This window comes from Pempheris klunzingeri, chromosome 9 (assembly GCF_042242105.1).
Source record: "Pempheris klunzingeri isolate RE-2024b chromosome 9, fPemKlu1.hap1, whole genome shotgun sequence".
NCBI lineage: Eukaryota > Metazoa > Chordata > Actinopteri > Acropomatiformes > Pempheridae > Pempheris > Pempheris klunzingeri.
The window spans coordinates 8,275,438-8,297,208 of record NC_092020.1 but is presented as its reverse complement, the minus strand read 5'-3'; the positions used below and the strand labels follow the sequence as shown (position 1 = coordinate 8,297,208).

Below are 21,771 nucleotides of genomic sequence, written 5' to 3'. Positions count from 1 at the left end.
CATCCTCTGCTAACTGTGAGCTATTTGGAATGGTAAAGCCCCATGCTGTCCCAATTTCCAGGATTTACATTCAAAGTTCTTGGAGTGAACTTGGGAATGTCCATAGGATGCTGTTCGTTCTACAGTATGCCAAATGCTTCGCTGCAATTTTCATAGTCAATATTCTAGACTATCAGCATTGCAATGTAATGTTTTCACACAAGGAATACGTTTTGCTGTGAATTCCTATATCGTTACAGACATAAATGATTAATAAGTGACTGGTGGGCAAGCCCTGACCAGCAAATGGGAGAGCAGAGTGGCGCAGCGGAAGCGTGCTGGGCCCATAACCCAGAGGTCGATGGATCGAAACCATCCTCTGCTAACTGTGAGCTGTTTGGAATGGTAAACCCCCATGCTGTCCCAATTTCCTGGATTTACATTCAAAGTTCTTGGAGTGAACTTGGGAATGTCCATAGGATGCTGTTCGTTCTACAGTATGCCAAATGCTTCGCTGCAATTTTCATAGTCAATATTCTAGACTATCAGCATCGCAATGTAATGTTTTCACACAAGGAATACGTTTTGCCGTGAATTCCTATATCGTTACAGACATAAATGATTAATAAGTGACTGGTGGGCAAGCCCTGACCAGCAAATGGGAGAGCAGAGTGGCGCAGCGGAAGCGTGCTGGGCCCATAACCCAGAGGTCGATGGATCGAAACCATCCTCTGCTAACTGTGAGCTATTTGGAATGGTAAAGCCCCATGCTGTCCCAATTTCCAGGATTTACATTCAAAGTTCTTGGAGTGAACTTGGGAATGTCCATAGGATGCTGTTCGTTCTACAGTATGCCAAATGCTTCGCTGCAATTTTCATAGTCAATATTCTAGACTATCAGCATTGCAATGTAATGTTTTCACACAAGGAATACGTTTTGCTGTGAATTCCTATATCGTTACAGACATAAATGATTAATAAGTGACTGGTGGGCAAGCCCTGACCAGCAAATGGGAGAGCAGAGTGGCGCAGCGGAAGTGTGCTGGGCCCATAACCCAGAGGTCGATGGATCGAAACCATCCTCTGCTAACTGTGAGCTATTTGGAATGTTAAAGCCCCATGCTGTCCCAATTTCCAGGATTTACATTCAAAGTTCTTGGAGTGAACTTGGGAATGTCCATAGGATGCTGTTCGTTCTACAGTATGCCAAATGCTTCGCTGCAATTTTCATAGTCAATATTCTAGACTATCAGCATCGCAATGTAATGTTTTCACACAAGGAATACGTTTTGCCGTGAATTCCTATATCGTTACAGACATAAATGATTAATAAGTGACTGGTGGGCAAGCCCTGACCAGCAAATGGGAGAGCAGAGTGGCGCAGCGGAAGCGTGCTGGGCCCATAACCCAGAGGTCGATGGATCGAAACCATCCTCTGCTAACTGTGAGCTATTTGGAATGGTAAAGCACCATGCTGTCCCAATTTCCTGGATTTACATTCAAAGTTCTTGGAGTGAACTTGGGAATGTCCATAGGATGCTGTTCGTTCTACAGTATGCCAAATGCTTCGCTGCGATTTTCATAGTCAATATTCTCGACTATCAGCATCGCAATGTAATGTTTTCACACAAGGAATACGTTTTGCCGTGACTTCCAATATCTTATCAGACATAAATGGTTAATAAGTGACTGGTGGGCAAGCCCTGACCAGCAAATGGGAGAGCAGAGTGGCGCAGTGGAAGCGTGCTGGGCCCATAACCCAGAGGTCGATGGATCGAAACCATCCTCTGCTAACTGTGAGCTATTTGGAATGGTAAAGCCCCATGCTGTCCCAATTTCCAGGATTTACATTCAAAGTTCTTGGAGTGAACTTGGGAATGTCCATAGGATGCTGTTCGTTCTACAGTATGCCAAATGCTTCGCTGCAATTTTCATAGTCAATATTCTCGACTATCAGCATCGCAATGTAATGTTTTCACACAAGGAATACGTTTTGCCGTGACTTCCAATATCTTATCAGACATAAATGGTTAATAAGTGACTGGTGGGCAAGCCCTGACCAGCAAATGGGAGAGCAGAGTGGCGCAGCGGAAGCGTGCTGGGCCCATAACCCAGAGGTCGATGGATCGAAACCATCCTCTGCTAACTGTGAGCTATTTGGAATGGTAAAGCACCATGCTGTCCCAATTTCCTGGATTTACATTCAAAGTTCTTGGAGTGAACTTGGGAATGTCCATAGGTTGCTGTTCGTTCTACAGTATGCCAAATGATTCACTGTGATTTTTGCAAGCACTTTATTGTGTCAAGTCCCATCTGTGCTGGTCCAGGTTTGTCACGCACATTGTCATTTCAATGTTTTCAAGTGAACAGGGACTTAATGGCACAAGCGTCTAGGGCTGGATGTCTTTCTTCAGTGCTGTGGACACAAAATTCACATTTCAGGTACCTTATGTCGTTCAGTAATGCCTAGCAATAATATCTGTATTTTATGCTTTGAAATATCTCCATGGAGCCACCCTGTGTGGCTTCCTCACTTTGTCACTGAGTTAGTGATGACAGACGCTCCTTGTCAGGTAGTGTGGCCGAGTGGTCAAAGGTGCTGGATTAAGGCTCCAGTCCTCTCAGGAGGCGTGGGTTCGAATCCCACCACTGCCACTTGACAATGAAGGTAATCTCTGTTGCCGTTCTAAAGCAGGACCAGGCTTGGAAGGGCTGAAGTCAATGGTAACATTGTGTAAAGTATAGGCAAGCATTTGATTGGTCGTGAATTAGCAAAGTTGGCCCTGAAGCAAACTATGGAGCAGTTTTTCCTCAGAACCACTAGACGGCAGCACGTTCATCTGTTAGCTTACAAAGACAATGTACTATTTTGCCCATCGTTGACAAAAGACCTATTGACGACCAATATAAAATTCTGGAAATGGAGGCAGTGCGGCTGAATGGTCTTGAGCGCTGAAGTTGAGGCTCACCAGTTTTATCCAAAAAGAAGCAATTGCTAACATTGTTCTCTATCGTGCATCTGTAGTTCTCGTGAATCACGAGATTTTTGCACAATCATAACAGATTAGTAAATCCTAGTGCGCAAGCCCCAAAGCCTAAAACTGCAAGCAGAGTGGCGCAGTGGATGCATTCTGGCGTGGAACCCAAAGGTCGATGGACAGAAACCATCCTCTCCTAATAGCAAATACTGTGGACTATCAGCATCGCAATGTAATGTTTTCACGCAAGGAATACGTTTTGGATCCACCCTGTGTGGCTTCCTCACTTTGTCACTGAGTTAGTGATGACAGAAGCTCCTTGTCAGGTAGTGTGGCCGAGTGGTCAAAGGCGCTGGATTTAGGCTCCAGTCTCTCAGGAGGCGTGGGTTCGAATCCCACCACTGCCACTTGAAAATGAAGGCAACCTCTGTTGCTCTTCTAAAGCAGGACCAGGCTTGGAAGGGCTATAGCCTATGGTAACATTGTGTAAAGTCTAGGCAAGCATTTGATTGGTTGTGAATTAGCAAAGCCGGCCCTGAAGCAAACTATGGAACAGTTTTTCCTCAGAACCACTAGACGGCAGCACGTTCATCTGTTTGCTTACAAAGACAATGTACTATTTTGCCCATCGTTGACAAAAGACCTATTGACGACCAATATAAAATTCTGGAAATGGAGGCAGTGCGGCTGAATGGTCTTGAGCGCTGAAGCTGAGGCTCACCAGTTTTATCCAAAAAGAAGCAATTGCTAACATTGTTCTCTGTCTTGCATCTGTAGTTCCCGTGAATCACGAGATTTTTGCACAATCACAACAGATTAGTAAATCCTAGTGCGCAAGCCCCAAACCCTAAAACTGTAAGCAGAGTGGCGCAGCGGATGCATTCAGCATCGCAATGTAATGTTTTCACGCAAGGAATACGTTTTGCCGTGAATTCCAATATCTTTACAGACATAAATGATTAATAAGTGACTGGTGGGCAAGCCCTGACCAGCAAATGGGAGAGCAGAGTGGCGCAGCGGAAGCGTGCTGGGCCCATAACCCAGAGGTCGATGGATCGAAACCATCCTCTGCTAACTGTGAGCTATTTGGAATGGTAAAGCCCCATGCTGTCCCAATTTCCAGGATTTACATTCAAAGTTCTTGGAGTGAACTTGGGAATGTCCATAGGATGCTGTTCGTTCTACAGTATGCCAAATGCTTCGCTGCAATTTTCATAGTCAATATTCTAGACTATCAGCATTGCAATGTAATGTTTTCACACAAGGAATACGTTTTGCTGTGAATTCCTATATCGTTACAGACATAAATGATTAATAAGTGACTGGTGGGCAAGCCCTGACCAGCAAATGGGAGAGCAGAGTGGCGCAGCGGAAGTGTGCTGGGCCCATAACCCAGAGGTCGATGGATCGAAACCATCCTCTGCTAACTGTGAGCTATTTGGAATGTTAAAGCCCCATGCTGTCCCAATTTCCAGGATTTACATTCAAAGTTCTTGGAGTGAACTTGGGAATGTCCATAGGATGCTGTTCGTTCTACAGTATGCCAAATGCTTCGCTGCAATTTTCATAGTCAATATTCTAGACTATCAGCATCGCAATGTAATGTTTTCACACAAGGAATACGTTTTGCCGTGAATTCCTATATCGTTACAGACATAAATGATTAATAAGTGACTGGTGGGCAAGCCCTGACCAGCAAATGGGAGAGCAGAGTGGCGCAGCGGAAGCGTGCTGGGCCCATAACCCAGAGGTCGATGGATCGAAACCATCCTCTGCTAACTGTGAGCTATTTGGAATGGTAAAGCCCCATGCTGTCCCAATTTCCAGGATTTACATTCAAAGTTCTTGGAGTGAACTTGGGAATGTCCATAGGATGCTGTTCGTTCTACAGTATGCCAAATGCTTCACTGCAATTTTCATAGTCAATATTCTCGACTATCAGCATCGCAATGTAATGTTTTCACACAAGGAATACGTTTTGCCGTGACTTCCAATATCTTATCAGACATAAATGGTTAATAAGTGACTGGTGGGCAAGCCCTGACCAGCAAATGGGAGAGCAGAGTGGCGCAGCGGAAGCGTGCTGGGCCCATAACCCAGAGGTCGATGGATCGAAACCATCCTCTGCTAACTGTGAGCTATTTGGAATGGTAAAGCCCCATGCTGTCCCAATTTCCTGGATTTACATTCAAAGTTCTTGGAGTGAACTTGGGAATGTCCATAGGATGCTGTTCGTTCTACAGTATGCCAAATGCTTCGCTGCGATTTTCATAGTCAATATTCTCGACTATCAGCATCGCAATGTAATGTTTTCACACAAGGAATACGTTTTGCCGTGACTTCCAATATCTTATCAGACATAAATGGTTAATAAGTGACTGGTGGGCAAGCCCTGACCAGCAAATGGGAGAGCAGAGTGGCGCAGTGGAAGCGTGCTGGGCCCATAACCCAGAGGTCGATGGATCGAAACCATCCTCTGCTAACTGTGAGCTATTTGGAATGGTAAAGCCCCATGCTGTCCCAATTTCCAGGATTTACATTCAAAGTTCTTGGAGTGAACTTGGGAATGTCCATAGGATGCTGTTCGTTCTACAGTATGCCAAATGATTCACTGTGATTTTTGCAAGCACTTTATTGTGTCAAGTCCCATCTGTGCTGGTCCAGGTTTGTCACGCACATTGTCATTTCAATGTTTTCAAGTGAACAGGGACTTAATGGCACAAGCGTCTAGGGCTGGATGTCTTTCTTCAGTGCTGTGGACACAAAATTCACATTTCAGGTACCTTATGTCGTTCAGTAATGCCTAGCAATAATATCTGTATTTTATGCTTTGAAATATCTCCATGGAGCCACCCTGTGTGGCTTCCTCACTTTGTCACTGAGTTAGTGATGACAGACGCTCCTTGTCAGGTAGTGTGGCCGAGTGGTCAAAGGCGCTGGATTAAGGCTCCAGTCTCTCAGGAGGCGTGGGTTCGAATCCCACCACTGCCACTTGACAATGAAGGTAATCTCTGTTGCCGTTCTAAAGCAGGACCAGGCTTGGAAGGGCTGAAGCCAATGGTAACATTGTGTAAAGTCTAGGCAAGCATTTGATTGGTTGTGAATTAGCAAAGTTGGCCCTGAAGCAAACTATGGAGCAGTTTTTCCTCAGAACCACTAGACGGCAGCACGTTCATCTGTTAGCTTACAAAGACAATGTACTATTTTGCCCATCGTTGACAAAAGACCTATTGACGACCAATATAAAATTCTGGAAATGGAGGCAGTGCGGCTGAATGGTCTTGAGCGCTGAAGTTGAGGCTCACCAGTTTTATCCGAAAAGAAGCAATTGCTAACATTGTTCTCTATCGTGCATCTGTAGTTCTCGTGAATCACGAGATTTTTGCACAATCATAACAGATTAGTAAATCCTAGTGCGCAAGCCCCAAAGCCTAAAACTGCAAGCAGAGTGGCGCAGTGGATGCATTCTGGCGTGGAACCCAAAGGTCGATGGACAGAAACCATCCTCTGCTAATAGCAAATACTGTGGACTATCAGCATCGCAATGTAATGTTTTCACGCAAGGAATACGTTTTGGATCCACCCTGTGTGGCTTCCTCACTTTGTCACTGAGTTAGTGATGACAGAAGCTCCTTGTCAGGTAGTGTGGCCGAGTGGTCAAAGGCGCTGGATTTAGGCTCCAGTCTCTCAGGAGGCGTGGGTTCGAATCCCACCACTGCCACTTGAAAATGAAGGCAACCTCTGTTGCTCTTCTAAAGCAGGACCAGGCTATGGTAACATTGTGTAAAGTATAGGCAAGCATTTGATTGGTTGTGAATTAGCAAAGCCGGCCCTGAAGCAAACTATGGAACACTTTTTCCTCAGAACCACTAGACGGCAGCACGTTCATCTGTTTGCTTACAAAGACAATGTACTATTTTGCCCATCGTTGACAAAAGACCTATTGACGACCAATATAAAATTCTGGAAATGGAGGCAGTGCGGCTGAATGGTCTTGAGCGCTGAAGCTGAGGCTCACCAGTTTTATCCAAAAAGAAGCAATTGCTAACATTGTTCTCTGTCTTGCATCTGTAGTTCCCGTGAATCACGAGATTTTTGCACAATCACAACAGATTAGTAAATCCTAGTGCGCAAGCCCCAAACCCTAAAACTGTAAGCAGAGTGGCGCAGCGGATGCATTCAGCATCGCAATGTAATGTTTTCACGCAAGGAATACGTTTTGCCGTGAATTCCAATATCTTTACAGACATAAATGATTAATAAGTGACTGGTGGGCAAGCCCTGACCAGCAAATGGGAGAGCAGAGTGGCGCAGCGGAAGCGTGCTGGGCCCATAACCCAGAGGTCGATGGATCGAAACCATCCTCTGCTAACTGTGAGCTATTTGGAATGGTAAAGCCCCATGCTGTCCCAATTTCCAGGATTTACATTCAAAGTTCTTGGAGTGAACTTGGGAATGTCCATAGGATGCTGTTCGTTCTACAGTATGCCAAATGCTTCGCTGCAATTTTCATAGTCAATATTCTAGACTATCAGCATTGCAATGTAATGTTTTCACACAAGGAATACGTTTTGCTGTGAATTCCTATATCGTTACAGACATAAATGATTAATAAGTGACTGGTGGGCAAGCCCTGACCAGCAAACGGGAGAGCAGAGTGGCGCAGCGGAAGCGTGCTGGGCCCATAACCCAGAGGTCGATGGATCGAAACCATCCTCTGCTAACTGTGAGCTATTTGGAATGGTAAAGCCCCATGCTGTCCCAATTTCCAGGATTTACATTCAAAGTTCTTGGAGTGAACTTGGGAATGTCCATAGGATGCTGTTCGTTCTACAGTATGCCAAATGCTTCGCTGCAATTTTCATAGTCAATATTCTAGACTATCAGCATCGCAATGTAATGTTTTCACACAAGGAATACGTTTTGCCGTGAATTCCTATATCGTTACAGACATAAATGATTAATAAGTGACTGGTGGGCAAGCCCTGACCAGCAAATGGGAGAGCAGAGTGGCGCAGCGGAAGCGTGCTGGGCCCATAACCCAGAGGTCGATGGATCGAAACCATCCTCTGCTAACTGTGAGCTATTTGGAATGGTAAAGCCCCATGCTGTCCCAATTTCCAGGATTTACATTCAAAGTTCTTGGAGTGAACTTGGGAATGTCCATAGGATGCTGTTCGTTCTACAGTATGCCAAATGCTTCACTGCAATTTTCATAGTCAATATTCTCGACTATCAGCATCGCAATGTAATGTTTTCACACAAGGAATACGTTTTGCCGTGACTTCCTATATCTTATCAGACATAAATGGTTAATAAGTGACTGGTGGGCAAGCCCTGACCAGCAAATGGGAGAGCAGAGTGGCGCAGCGGAAGCGTGCTGGGCCCATAACCCAGAGGTCGATGGATCGAAACCATCCTCTGCTAACTGTGAGCTATTTGGAATGGTAAAGCACCATGCTGTCCCAATTTCCTGGAGTTACATTCAAAGTTCTTGGAGTGAACTTGGGAATGTCCATAGGATGCTGTTCGTTCTACAGTATGCCAAATGATTCACTGTGATTTTTGCAAGCACTTTATTGTGTCAAGTCCCATCTGTGCTGGTCCAGGTTTGTCACGCACATTGTCATTTCAATGTTTTCAAGTGAACAGGGACTTAATGGCACAAGCGTCTAGGGCTGGATGTCTTTCTTCAGTGCTGTGGACACAAAATTCACATTTCAGGTACCTTATGTCGTTCAGTAATGCCTAGCAATAATATCTGTATTTTATGCTTTGAAATATCTCCATGGAGCCACCCTGTGTGGCTTCCTCACTTTGTCACTGAGTTAGTGATGACAGACGCTCCTTGTCAGGTAGTGTGGCCGAGTGGTCAAAGGCGCTGGATTAAGGCTCCAGTCTCTCAGGAGGCGTGGGTTCGAATCCCACCACTGCCACTTGACAATGAAGGTAATCTCTGTTGCCGTTCTAAAGCAGGACCAGGCTTGGAAGGGCTGAAGCCAATGGTAACATTGTGTAAAGTCTAGGCAAGCATTTGATTGGTCGTGAATTAGCAAAGTCGGCCCTGAAGCCAACTATGGAGCAGTTTTTCCTCAGAACCACTAGACGGCAGCACGTTCATCTGTTAGCTTACAAAGACAATGTACTATTTTGCCCATCGTTGACAAAAGACCTATTGACGACCAATATAAAATTCTGGAAATGGAGGCAGTGCGGCTGAATGGTCTTGAGCGCTGAAGTTGAGGCTCACCAGTTTTATCCGAAAAGAAGCAATTGCTAACATTGTTCTCTATCGTGCATCTGTAGTTCTCGTGAATCACGAGATTTTTGCACAATCATAACAGATTAGTAAATCCTAGTGCGCAAGCCCCAAAGCCTAAAACTGCAAGCAGAGTGGCGCAGTGGATGCATTCTGGCGTGGAACCCAAAGGTCGATGGACAGAAACCATCCTCTCCTAATAGCAAATACTGTGGACTATCAGCATCGCAATGTAATGTTTTCACGCAAGGAATACGTTTTGGATCCACCCTGTGTGGCTTCCTCACTTTGTCACTGAGTTAGTGATGACAGAAGCTCCTTGTCAGGTAGTGTGGCCGAGTGGTCAAAGGCGCTGGATTTAGGCTCCAGTCTCTCAGGAGGCGTGGGTTCGAATCCCACCACTGCCACTTGAAAATGAAGGCAACCTCTGTTGCTCTTCTAAAGCAGGACCAGGCTTGGAAGGGCTGAAGCCTATGGTAACATTGTGTAAAGTATAGGCAAGCATTTGATTGGTTGTGAATTAGCAAAGCCGGCCCTGAAGCAAACTATGGAACAGTTTTTCCTCAGAACCACTAGACGGCAGCACGTTCATCTGTTTGCTTACAAAGACAATGTACTATTTTGCCCATCGTTGACAAAAGACCTATTGACGACCAATATAAAATTCTGGAAATGGAGGCAGTGCGGCTGAATGGTCTTGAGCGCTGAAGCTGAGGCTCACCAGTTTTATCCAAAAAGAAGCAATTGCTAACATTGTTCTCTGTCTTGCATCTGTAGTTCCCGTGAATCACGAGATTTTTGCACAATCACAACAGATTAGTAAATCCTAGTGCGCAAGCCCCAAACCCTAAAACTGTAAGCAGAGTGGCGCAGCGGATGCATTCAGCATCGCAATGTAATGTTTTCACGCAAGGAATACGTTTTGCCGTGAATTCCAATATCTTTACAGACATAAATGATTAATAAGTGACTGGTGGGCAAGCCCTGACCAGCAAATGGGAGAGCAGAGTGGCGCAGCGGAAGCGTGCTGGGCCCATAACCCAGAGGTCGATGGATCGAAACCATCCTCTGCTAACTGTGAGCTATTTGGAATGGTAAAGCCCCATGCTGTCCCAATTTCCAGGATTTACATTCAAAGTTCTTGGAGTGAACTTGGGAATGTCCATAGGATGCTGTTCGTTCTACAGTATGCCAAATGCTTCGCTGCAATTTTCATAGTCAATATTCTAGACTATCAGCATCGCAATGTAATGTTTTCACACAAGGAATACGTTTTGCCGTGAATTCCTATATCGTTACAGACATAAATGATTAATAAGTGACTGGTGGGCAAGCCCTGACCAGCAAATGGGAGAGCAGAGTGGCGCAGCGGAAGCGTGCTGGGCCCATAACCCAGAGGTCGATGGATCGAAACCATCCTCTGCTAACTGTGAGCTATTTGGAATGGTAAAGCACCATGCTGTCCCAATTTCCTGGATTTACATTCAAAGTTCTTGGAGTGAACTTGGGAATGTCCATAGGATGCTGTTCGTTCTACAGTATGCCAAATGCTTCGCTGCGATTTTCATAGTCAATATTCTCGACTATCAGCATCGCAATGTAATGTTTTCACACAAGGAATACGTTTTGCCGTGACTTCCAATATCTTATCAGACATAAATGGTTAATAAGTGACTGGTGGGCAAGCCCTGACCAGCAAATGGGAGAGCAGAGTGGCGCAGTGGAAGCGTGCTGGGCCCATAACCCAGAGGTCGATGGATCGAAACCATCCTCTGCTAACTGTGAGCTATTTGGAATGGTAAAGCCCCATGCTGTCCCAATTTCCAGGATTTACATTCAAAGTTCTTGGAGTGAACTTGGGAATGTCCATAGGATGCTGTTCGTTCTACAGTATGCCAAATGCTTCACTGCAATTTTCATAGTCAATATTCTCGACTATCAGCATCGCAATGTAATGTTTTCACACAAGGAATACGTTTTGCCGTGACTTCCAATATCTTATCAGACATAAATGGTTAATAAGTGACTGGTGGGCAAGCCCTGACCAGCAAATGGGAGAGCAGAGTGGCGCAGCGGAAGCGTGCTGGGCCCATAACCCAGAGGTCGATGGATCGAAACCATCCTCTGCTAACTGTGAGCTATTTGGAATGGTAAAGCACCATGCTGTCCCAATTTCCTGGATTTACATTCAAAGTTCTTGGAGTGAACTTGGGAATGTCCATAGGATGCTGTTCGTTCTACAGTATGCCAAATGATTCACTGTGATTTTTGCAAGCACTTTATTGTGTCAAGTCCCATCTGTGCTGGTCCAGGTTTGTCACGCACATTGTCATTTCAATGTTTTCAAGTGAACAGGGACTTAATGGCACAAGCGTCTAGGGCTGGATGTCTTTCTTCAGTGCTGTGGACACAAAATTCACATTTCAGGTACCTTATGTCGTTCAGTAATGCCTAGCAATAATATCTGTATTTTATGCTTTGAAATATCTCCATGTCTCCATATCTTCCTCACTTTGTCACTGAGTTAGTGATGACAGACGCTCCTTGTCAGGTAGTGTGGCCGAGTGGTCAAAGGCGCTGGATTAAGGCTCCAGTCTCTCAGGAGGCGTGGGTTCGAATCCCACCACTGCCACTTGACAATGAAGGTAATCTCTGTTGCCGTTCTAAAGCAGGACCAGGCTTGGAAGGGCTGAAGCCAATGGTAACATTGTGTAAAGTCTAGGCAAGCATTTGATTGGTCGTGAATTAGCAAAGTCGGCCCTGAAGCAAACTATGGAGCAGTTTTTCCTCAGAACCACTAGACGGCAGCACGTTCATCTGTTAGCTTACAAAGACAATGTACTATTTTGCCCATCGTTGACAAAAGACCTATTGACGACCAATATAAAATTCTGGAAATGGAGGCAGTGCGGCTGAATGGTCTTGAGCGCTGAAGTTGAGGCTCACCAGTTTTATCTGAAAAGAAGCAATTGCTAACATTGTTCTCTATCGTGCATCTGTAGTTCTCGTGAATCACGAGATTTTTGCACAATCATAACAGATTAGTAAATCCTAGTGCGCAAGCCCCAAAGCCTAAAACTGCAAGCAGAGTGGCGCAGTGGATGCATTCTGGCGTGGAACCCAAAGGTCGATGGACAGAAACCATCCTCTCCTAATAGCAAATACTGTGGACTATCAGCATCGCAATGTAATGTTTTCACGCAAGGAATACGTTTTGGATCCACCCTGTGTGGCTTCCTCACTTTGTCACTGAGTTAGTGATGACAGAAGCTCCTTGTCAGGTAGTGTGGCCGAGTGGTCAAAGGCGCTGGATTTAGGCTCCAGTCTCTCAGGAGGCGTGGGTTCGAATCCCACCACTGCCACTTGAAAATGAAGGCAACCTCTGTTGCTCTTCTAAAGCAGGACCAGGCTTGGAAGGGCTGAAGCCTATGGTAACATTGTGTAAAGTATAGGCAAGCATTTGATTGGTTGTGAATTAGCAAAGCCGGCCCTGAAGCAAACTATGGAACAGTTTTTCCTCAGAACCACTAGACGGCAGCACGTTCATCTGTTTGCTTACAAAGACAATGTACTATTTTTCCCATCGTTGACAAAAGACCTATTGACGACCAATATAAAATTCTGGAAATGGAGGCAGTGCGGCTGAATGGTCTTGAGCGCTGAAGCTGAGGCTCACCAGTTTTATCCAAAAAGAAGCAATTGCTAACATTGTTCTCTGTCTTGCATCTGTAGTTCCCGTGAATCACGAGATTTTTGCACAATCACAACAGATTAGTAAATCCTAGTGCGCAAGCCCCAAACCCTAAAACTGTAAGCAGAGTGGCGCAGCGGATGCATTCAGCATCGCAATGTAATGTTTTCACGCAAGGAATACGTTTTGCCGTGAATTCCAATATCTTTACAGACATAAATGATTAATAAGTGACTGGTGGGCAAGCCCTGACCAGCAAATGGGAGAGCAGAGTGGCGCAGCGGAAGCGTGCTGGGCCCATAACCCAGAGGTCGATGGATCGAAACCATCCTCTGCTAACTGTGAGCTATTTGGAATGGTAAAGCCCCATGCTGTCCCAATTTCCAGGATTTACATTCAAAGTTCTTGGAGTGAACTTGGGAATGTCCATAGGATGCTGTTCGTTCTACAGTATGCCAAATGCTTCGCTGCAATTTTCATAGTCAATATTCTAGACTATCAGCATCGCAATGTAATGTTTTCACACAAGGAATACGTTTTGCCGTGAATTCCTATATCGTTACAGACATAAATGATTAATAAGTGACTGGTGGGCAAGCCCTGACCAGCAAATGGGAGAGCAGAGTGGCGCAGCGGAAGCGTGCTGGGCCCATAACCCAGAGGTCGATGGATCGAAACCATCCTCTGCTAACTGTGAGCTATTTGGAATGGTAAAGCCCCATGCTGTCCCAATTTCCAGGATTTACATTCAAAGTTCTTGGAGTGAACTTGGGAATGTCCATAGGATGCTGTTCGTTCTACAGTATGCCAAATGCTTCACTGCAATTTTCATAGTCAATATTCTCGACTATCAGCATCGCAATGTAATGTTTTCACACAAGGAATACGTTTTGCCGTGACTTCCTATATCTTATCAGACATAAATGGTTAATAAGTGACTGGTGGGCAAGCCCTGACCAGCAAATGGGAGAGCAGAGTGGCGCAGCGGAAGCGTGCTGGGCCCATAACCCAGAGGTCGATGGATCGAAACCATCCTCTGCTAACTGTGAGCTATTTGGAATGGTAAAGCACCATGCTGTCCCAATTTCCTGGAGTTACATTCAAAGTTCTTGGAGTGAACTTGGGAATGTCCATAGGATGCTGTTCGTTCTACAGTATGCCAAATGATTCACTGTGATTTTTGCAAGCACTTTATTGTGTCAAGTCCCATCTGTGCTGGTCCAGGTTTGTCACGCACATTGTCATTTCAATGTTTTCAAGTGAACAGGGACTTAATGGCACAAGCGTCTAGGGCTGGATGTCTTTCTTCAGTGCTGTGGACACAAAATTCACATTTCAGGTACCTTATGTCGTTCAGTAATGCCTAGCAATAATATCTGTATTTTATGCTTTGAAATATCTCCATGGAGCCACCCTGTGTGGCTTCCTCACTTTGTCACTGAGTTAGTGATGACAGACGCTCCTTGTCAGGTAGTGTGGCCGAGTGGTCAAAGGCGCTGGATTAAGGCTCCAGTCTCTCAGGAGGCGTGGGTTCGAATCCCACCACTGCCACTTGACAATGAAGGTAATCTCTGTTGCCGTTCTAAAGCAGGACCAGGCTTGGAAGGGCTGAAGCCAATGGTAACATTGTGTAAAGTCTAGGCAAGCATTTGATTGGTCGTGAATTAGCAAAGTCGGCCCTGAAGCCAACTATGGAGCAGTTTTTCCTCAGAACCACTAGACGGCAGCACGTTCATCTGTTAGCTTACAAAGACAATGTACTATTTTGCCCATCGTTGACAAAAGACCTATTGACGACCAATATAAAATTCTGGAAATGGAGGCAGTGCGGCTGAATGGTCTTGAGCGCTGAAGTTGAGGCTCACCAGTTTTATCCGAAAAGAAGCAATTGCTAACATTGTTCTCTATCGTGCATCTGTAGTTCTCGTGAATCACGAGATTTTTGCACAATCATAACAGATTAGTAAATCCTAGTGCGCAAGCCCCAAAGCCTAAAACTGCAAGCAGAGTGGCGCAGTGGATGCATTCTGGCGTGGAACCCAAAGGTCGATGGACAGAAACCATCCTCTCCTAATAGCAAATACTGTGGACTATCAGCATCGCAATGTAATGTTTTCACGCAAGGAATACGTTTTGGATCCACCCTGTGTGGCTTCCTCACTTTGTCACTGAGTTAGTGATGACAGAAGCTCCTTGTCAGGTAGTGTGGCCGAGTGGTCAAAGGCGCTGGATTTAGGCTCCAGTCTCTCAGGAGGCGTGGGTTCGAATCCCACCACTGCCACTTGAAAATGAAGGCAACCTCTGTTGCTCTTCTAAAGCAGGACCAGGCTTGGAAGGGCTGAAGCCTATGGTAACATTGTGTAAAGTATAGGCAAGCATTTGATTGGTTGTGAATTAGCAAAGCCGGCCCTGAAGCAAACTATGGAACAGTTTTTCCTCAGAACCACTAGACGGCAGCACGTTCATCTGTTTGCTTACAAAGACAATGTACTATTTTGCCCATCGTTGACAAAAGACCTATTGACGACCAATATAAAATTCTGGAAATGGAGGCAGTGCGGCTGAATGGTCTTGAGCGCTGAAGCTGAGGCTCACCAGTTTTATCCAAAAAGAAGCAATTGCTAACATTGTTCTCTGTCTTGCATCTGTAGTTCCCGTGAATCACGAGATTTTTGCACAATCACAACAGATTAGTAAATCCTAGTGCGCAAGCCCCAAACCCTAAAACTGTAAGCAGAGTGGCGCAGCGGATGCATTCAGCATCGCAATGTAATGTTTTCACGCAAGGAATACGTTTTGCCGTGAATTCCAATATCTTTACAGACATAAATGATTAATAAGTGACTGGTGGGCAAGCCCTGACCAGCAAATGGGAGAGCAGAGTGGCGCAGCGGAAGCGTGCTGGGCCCATAACCCAGAGGTCGATGGATCGAAACCATCCTCTGCTAACTGTGAGCTATTTGGAATGGTAAAGCCCCATGCTGTCCCAATTTCCAGGATTTACATTCAAAGTTCTTGGAGTGAACTTGGGAATGTCCATAGGATGCTGTTCGTTCTACAGTATGCCAAATGCTTCGCTGCAATTTTCATAGTCAATATTCTAGACTATCAGCATCGCAATGTAATGTTTTCACACAAGGAATACGTTTTGCCGTGAATTCCTATATCGTTACAGACATAAATGATTAATAAGTGACTGGTGGGCAAGCCCTGACCAGCAAATGGGAGAGCAGAGTGGCGCAGCGGAAGCGTGCTGGGCCCATAACCCAGAGGTCGATGGATCGAAACCATCCTCTGCTAACTGTGAGCTATTTGGAATGGTAAAGCACCATGCTGTCCCAATTTCCTGGATTTACATTCAAAGTTCTTGGAGTGAACTTGGGAATGTCCATAGGATGCTGTTCGTTCTACAGTATGCCAAATGCTTCGCTGCGATTTTCATAGTCAATATTCTCGACTATCAGCATCGCAATGTAATGTTTTCACACAAGGAATACGTTTTGCCGTGACTTCCAATATCTTATCAGACATAAATGGTTAATAAGTGACTGGTGGGCAAGCCCTGACCAGCAAATGGGAGAGCAGAGTGGCGCAGTGGAAGCGTGCTGGGCCCATAACCCAGAGGTCGATGGATCGAAACCATCCTCTGCTAACTGTGAGCTATTTGGAATGGTAAAGCCCCATGCTGTCCCAATTTCCAGGATTTACATTCAAAGTTCTTGGAGTGAACTTGGGAATGTCCATAGGATGCTGTTCGTTCTACAGTATGCCAAATGCTTCACTGCAATTTTCATAGTCAATATTCTCGACTATCAGCATCGCAATGTAATGTTTTCACACAAGGAATACGTTTTGCCGTGACTTCCAATATCTTATCAGACATAAATGGTTAATAAGTGACTGGTGGGCAAGCCCTGACCAGCAAATGGGAGAGCAGAGTGGCGCAGCGGAAGCGTGCTGGGCCCATAACCCAGAGGTCGATGGATCGAAACCATCCTCTGCTAACTGTGAGCTATTTGGAATGGTAAAGCACCATGCTGTCCCAATTTCCTGGATTTACATTCAAAGTTCTTGGAGTGAACTTGGGAATGTCCATAGGATGCTGTTCGTTCTACAGTATGCCAAATGATTCACTGTGATTTTTGCAAGCACTTTATTGTGTCAAGTCCCATCTGTGCTGGTCCAGGTTTGTCACGCACATTGTCATTTCAATGTTTTCAAGTGAACAGGGACTTAATGGCACAAGCGTCTAGGGCTGGATGTCTTTCTTCAGTGCTGTGGACACAAAATTCACATTTCAGGTACCTTATGTCGTTCAGTAATGCCTAGCAATAATATCTGTATTTTATGCTTTGAAATATCTCCATGTCTCCATATCTTCCTCACTTTGTCACTGAGTTAGTGATGACAGACGCTCCTTGTCAGGTAGTGTGGCCGAGTGGTCAAAGGCGCTGGATTAAGGCTCCAGTCTCTCAGGAGGCGTGGGTTCGAATCCCACCACTGCCACTTGACAATGAAGGTAATCTCTGTTGCCGTTCTAAAGCAGGACCAGGCTTGGAAGGGCTGAAGCCAATGGTAACATTGTGTAAAGTCTAGGCAAGCATTTGATTGGTCGTGAATTAGCAAAGTCGGCCCTGAAGCAAACTATGGAGCAGTTTTTCCTCAGAACCACTAGACGGCAGCACGTTCATCTGTTAGCTTACAAAGACAATGTACTATTTTGCCCATCGTTGACAAAAGACCTATTGACGACCAATATAAAATTCTGGAAATGGAGGCAGTGCGGCTGAATGGTCTTGAGCGCTGAAGTTGAGGCTCACCAGTTTTATCTGAAAAGAAGCAATTGCTAACATTGTTCTCTATCGTGCATCTGTAGTTCTCGTGAATCACGAGATTTTTGCACAATCATAACAGATTAGTAAATCCTAGTGCGCAAGCCCCAAAGCCTAAAACTGCAAGCAGAGTGGCGCAGTGGATGCATTCTGGCGTGGAACCCAAAGGTCGATGGACAGAAACCATCCTCTCCTAATAGCAAATACTGTGGACTATCAGCATCGCAATGTAATGTTTTCACGCAAGGAATACGTTTTGGATCCACCCTGTGTGGCTTCCTCACTTTGTCACTGAGTTAGTGATGACAGAAGCTCCTTGTCAGGTAGTGTGGCCGAGTGGTCAAAGGCGCTGGATTTAGGCTCCAGTCTCTCAGGAGGCGTGGGTTCGAATCCCACCACTGCCACTTGAAAATGAAGGCAACCTCTGTTGCTCTTCTAAAGCAGGACCAGGCTTGGAAGGGCTGAAGCCTATGGTAACATTGTGTAAAGTATAGGCAAGCATTTGATTGGTTGTGAATTAGCAAAGCCGGCCCTGAAGCAAACTATGGAACAGTTTTTCCTCAGAACCACTAGACGGCAGCACGTTCATCTGTTTGCTTACAAAGACAATGTACTATTTTTCCCATCGTTGACAAAAGACCTATTGACGACCAATATAAAATTCTGGAAATGGAGGCAGTGCGGCTGAATGGTCTTGAGCGCTGAAGCTGAGGCTCACCAGTTTTATCCAAAAAGAAGCAATTGCTAACATTGTTCTCTGTCTTGCATCTGTAGTTCCCGTGAATCACGAGATTTTTGCACAATCACAACAGATTAGTAAATCCTAGTGCGCAAGCCCCAAACCCTAAAACTGTAAGCAGAGTGGCGCAGCGGATGCATTCAGCATCGCAATGTAATGTTTTCACGCAAGGAATACGTTTTGCCGTGAATTCCAATATCTTTACAGACATAAATGATTAATAAGTGACTGGTGGGCAAGCCCTGACCAGCAAATGGGAGAGCAGAGTGGCGCAGCGGAAGCGTGCTGGGCCCATAACCCAGAGGTCGATGGATCGAAACCATCCTCTGCTAACTGTGAGCTATTTGGAATGGTAAAGCCCCATGCTGTCCCAATTTCCAGGATTTACATTCAAAGTTCTTGGAGTGAACTTGGGAATGTCCATAGGATGCTGTTCGTTCTACAGTATGCCAAATGCTTCGCTGCAATTTTCATAGTCAATATTCTAGACTATCAGCATCGCAATGTAATGTTTTCACACAAGGAATACGTTTTGCCGTGAATTCCTATATCGTTACAGACATAAATGATTAATAAGTGACTGGTGGGCAAGCCCTGACCAGCAAATGGGAGAGCAGAGTGGCGCAGCGGAAGCGTGCTGGGCCCATAACCCAGAGGTCGATGGATCGAAACTATCCTCTGCTAACTGTGAGCTATTTGGAATGGTAAAGCCCCATGCTGTCCCAATTTCCAGGATTTACATTCAAAGTTCTTGGAGTGAACTTGGGAATGTCCATAGGATGCTGTTCGTTCTACAGTATGCCAAATGCTTCACTGCAATTTTCATAGTCAATATTCTCGACTATCAGCATCGCAATGTAATGTTTTCACACAAGGAATACGTTTTGCCGTGACTTCCAATATCTTATCAGACATAAATGGTTAATAAGTGACTGGTGGGCAAGCCCTGACCAGCAAATGGGAGAGCAGAGTGGCGCAGCGGAAGCGTGCTGGGCCCATAACCCAGAGGTCGATGGATCGAAACCATCCTCTGCTAACTGTGAGCTATTTGGAATGGTAAAGCACCATGCTGTCCCAATTTCCTGGATTTACATTCAAAGTTCTTGGAGTGAACTTGGGAATGTCCATAGGATGCTGTTCGTTCTACAGTATGCCAAATGATTCACTGTGATTTTTGCAAGCACTTTATTGTGTCAAGTCCCATCTGTGCTGGTCCAGGTTTGTCACGCACATTGTCATTTCAATGTTTTCAAGTGAACAGGGACTTAATGGCACAAGCGTCTAGGGCTGGATGTCTTTCTTCAGTGCTGTGGACACAAAATTCACATTTCAGGTACCTTATGTCGTTCAGTAATGCCTAGCAATAATATCTGTATTTTATGCTTTGAAATATCTCCATGGAGCCACCCTGTGTGGCTTCCTCACTTTGTCACTGAGTTAGTGATGACAGACGCTCCTTGTCAGGTAGTGTGGCCGAGTGGTCAAAGGCGCTGGATTAAGGCTCCAGTCTCTCAGGAGGCGTGGGTTCGAATCCCACCACTGCCACTTGACAATGAAGGTAATCTCTGTTGCCGTTCTAAAGCAGGACCAGGCTTGGAAGGGCTGAAGCCAATGGTAACATTGTGTAAAGTCTAGGCAAGCATTTGATTGGTTGTGAATTAGCAAAGTCGGCCCTGAAGCAAACTATGGAGCAGTTTTTCCTCAGAACCACTAGACGGCAGCACGTTCATCTGTTAGCTTACAAAGACAATGTACTATTTTGCCCATCGTTGACAAAAGACCTATTGACGACCAATATAAAATTCTGGAAATGGAGGCAGTGCGGCTGAATGGTCTTGAGCGCTGAAGTTGAGGCTCACCAGTTTTATCCAAAAAGAAGCAATTGCTAACATTGTTCTCTATCGTGCATCTGTAGTTCTCGTGAATCACGAGATTTTTGCACAATCATAACAGATTAGTAAATCCTAGAGCGCAAGCCCCAAAGCCTAAAACTGCAAGCAGAGTGGCGCAGTGGATGCATTCTGGCGTGGAACCCAAAGGTCGATGGACAGAAACCATCCTCTCCTAATAGCAAATACTGTGGACTATCAGCATCGCAATGTAATGTTTTCACGCAAGGAATACGTTTTGGATCCACCCTGTGTGGCTTCCTCACTTTGTCACTGAGTTAGTGATGACAGAAGCTCCTTGTCAGGTAGTGTGGCCGAGTGGTCAAAGGCGCTGGATTTAGGCTCCAGTCTCTCAGGAGGCGTGGGTTCGAATCCCACCACTGCCACTTGACAATGAAGGTAATCTCTGTTGCCGTTCTAAAGCAGGACCAGGCTTGGAAGGGCTGAAGCCAATGGTAACATTGTGTAAAGTCTAGGCAAGCATTTGATTGGTTGTGAATTAGCAAAGCCGGCCCTGAAGCAAACTATGGAACAGTTTTTCCTCAGAACCACTAGACGGCAGCACGTTCATCTGTTTGCTTACAAAGACAATGTACTATTTTGCCCATCGTTGACAAAAGACCTATTGACGACCAATATAAAATTCTGGAAATGGAGGCAGTGCGGCTGAATGGTCTTGAGCGCTGAAGCTGAGGCTCACCAGTTTTATCCAAAAAGAAGCAATTGCTAACATTGTTCTCTGTCTTGCATCTGTAGTTCCCGTGAATCACGAGATTTTTGCACAATCACAACAGATTAGTAAATCCTAGTGCGCAAGCCCCAAACCCTAAAACTGTAAGCAGAGTGGCGCAGCGGATGCATTCAGCATCGCAATGTAATGTTTTCACGCAAGGAATACGTTTTGCCGTGAATTCCAATATCTTTACAGACATAAATGATTAATAAGTGACTGGTGGGCAAGCCCTGACCAGCAAATGGGAGAGCAGAGTGGCGCAGCGGAAGCGTGCTGGGCCCATAACCCAGAGGTCGATGGATCGAAACCATCCTCTGCTAACTGTGAGCTATTTGGAATGGTAAAGCCCCATGCTGTCCCAATTTCCAGGATTTACATTCAAAGTTCTTGGAGTGAACTTGGGAATGTCCATAGGATGCTGTTTGTTCTACAGTATGCCAAATGCTTCGCTGCAATTTTCATAGTCAATATTCTAGACTATCAGCATCGCAATGTAATGTTTTCACACAAGGAATACGTTTTGCCGTGAATTCCTATATCGTTACAGACATAAATGATTAATAAGTGACTGGTGGGCAAGCCCTGACCAGCAAATGGGAGAGCAGAGTGGCGCAGCGGAAGCGTGCTGGGCCCATAACCCAGAGGTCGATGGATCGAAACCATCCTCTGCT

General features: G+C 45.3%; 18 non-coding genes across 18 annotated transcripts; all 18 read left to right on the top strand.

Moving 5' to 3' along the window:
* Positions 1 to 1,700: 1,700 nt before the first annotated feature.
* On the top strand, positions 1,701 to 1,772 carry trnam-cau (transfer RNA methionine (anticodon CAU)). Its single transcript has one exon. It is a non-coding gene; the product is annotated as a tRNA-Met (tRNA).
* Positions 1,773 to 2,551: 779 nt separating this feature from the next.
* On the top strand, positions 2,552 to 2,634 carry trnal-aag (transfer RNA leucine (anticodon AAG)). The gene has a single exon. It is a non-coding gene; the product is annotated as a tRNA-Leu (tRNA).
* A 648-nt stretch (positions 2,635 to 3,282) lies between these two features.
* trnal-uag (transfer RNA leucine (anticodon UAG)) lies at positions 3,283 to 3,364 on the top strand. Its single transcript has one exon. It is a non-coding gene; the product is annotated as a tRNA-Leu (tRNA).
* A 2,003-nt stretch (positions 3,365 to 5,367) lies between these two features.
* On the top strand, positions 5,368 to 5,439 carry trnam-cau (transfer RNA methionine (anticodon CAU)). The gene has a single exon. It is a non-coding gene; the product is annotated as a tRNA-Met (tRNA).
* A 427-nt stretch (positions 5,440 to 5,866) lies between these two features.
* trnal-aag (transfer RNA leucine (anticodon AAG)) lies at positions 5,867 to 5,948 on the top strand. Its single transcript has one exon. It is a non-coding gene; the product is annotated as a tRNA-Leu (tRNA).
* A 648-nt stretch (positions 5,949 to 6,596) lies between these two features.
* Positions 6,597 to 6,678, top strand: trnal-uag (transfer RNA leucine (anticodon UAG)). The gene has a single exon. It is a non-coding gene; the product is annotated as a tRNA-Leu (tRNA).
* Positions 6,679 to 8,811: 2,133 nt separating this feature from the next.
* Positions 8,812 to 8,893, top strand: trnal-aag (transfer RNA leucine (anticodon AAG)). Its single transcript has one exon. It is a non-coding gene; the product is annotated as a tRNA-Leu (tRNA).
* Positions 8,894 to 9,541: 648 nt separating this feature from the next.
* On the top strand, positions 9,542 to 9,623 carry trnal-uag (transfer RNA leucine (anticodon UAG)). Its single transcript has one exon. It is a non-coding gene; the product is annotated as a tRNA-Leu (tRNA).
* Positions 9,624 to 10,922: 1,299 nt separating this feature from the next.
* On the top strand, positions 10,923 to 10,994 carry trnam-cau (transfer RNA methionine (anticodon CAU)). Its single transcript has one exon. It is a non-coding gene; the product is annotated as a tRNA-Met (tRNA).
* A 772-nt stretch (positions 10,995 to 11,766) lies between these two features.
* Positions 11,767 to 11,848, top strand: trnal-aag (transfer RNA leucine (anticodon AAG)). Its single transcript has one exon. It is a non-coding gene; the product is annotated as a tRNA-Leu (tRNA).
* A 648-nt stretch (positions 11,849 to 12,496) lies between these two features.
* Positions 12,497 to 12,578, top strand: trnal-uag (transfer RNA leucine (anticodon UAG)). Its single transcript has one exon. It is a non-coding gene; the product is annotated as a tRNA-Leu (tRNA).
* A 1,798-nt stretch (positions 12,579 to 14,376) lies between these two features.
* On the top strand, positions 14,377 to 14,458 carry trnal-aag (transfer RNA leucine (anticodon AAG)). Its single transcript has one exon. It is a non-coding gene; the product is annotated as a tRNA-Leu (tRNA).
* A 648-nt stretch (positions 14,459 to 15,106) lies between these two features.
* Positions 15,107 to 15,188, top strand: trnal-uag (transfer RNA leucine (anticodon UAG)). The gene has a single exon. It is a non-coding gene; the product is annotated as a tRNA-Leu (tRNA).
* A 1,299-nt stretch (positions 15,189 to 16,487) lies between these two features.
* On the top strand, positions 16,488 to 16,559 carry trnam-cau (transfer RNA methionine (anticodon CAU)). Its single transcript has one exon. It is a non-coding gene; the product is annotated as a tRNA-Met (tRNA).
* Positions 16,560 to 17,331: 772 nt separating this feature from the next.
* On the top strand, positions 17,332 to 17,413 carry trnal-aag (transfer RNA leucine (anticodon AAG)). Its single transcript has one exon. It is a non-coding gene; the product is annotated as a tRNA-Leu (tRNA).
* A 648-nt stretch (positions 17,414 to 18,061) lies between these two features.
* Positions 18,062 to 18,143, top strand: trnal-uag (transfer RNA leucine (anticodon UAG)). Its single transcript has one exon. It is a non-coding gene; the product is annotated as a tRNA-Leu (tRNA).
* A 1,798-nt stretch (positions 18,144 to 19,941) lies between these two features.
* On the top strand, positions 19,942 to 20,023 carry trnal-aag (transfer RNA leucine (anticodon AAG)). The gene has a single exon. It is a non-coding gene; the product is annotated as a tRNA-Leu (tRNA).
* A 648-nt stretch (positions 20,024 to 20,671) lies between these two features.
* trnal-uag (transfer RNA leucine (anticodon UAG)) lies at positions 20,672 to 20,753 on the top strand. Its single transcript has one exon. It is a non-coding gene; the product is annotated as a tRNA-Leu (tRNA).
* The last annotated feature ends 1,018 nt before the right edge of the window (positions 20,754 to 21,771 follow it).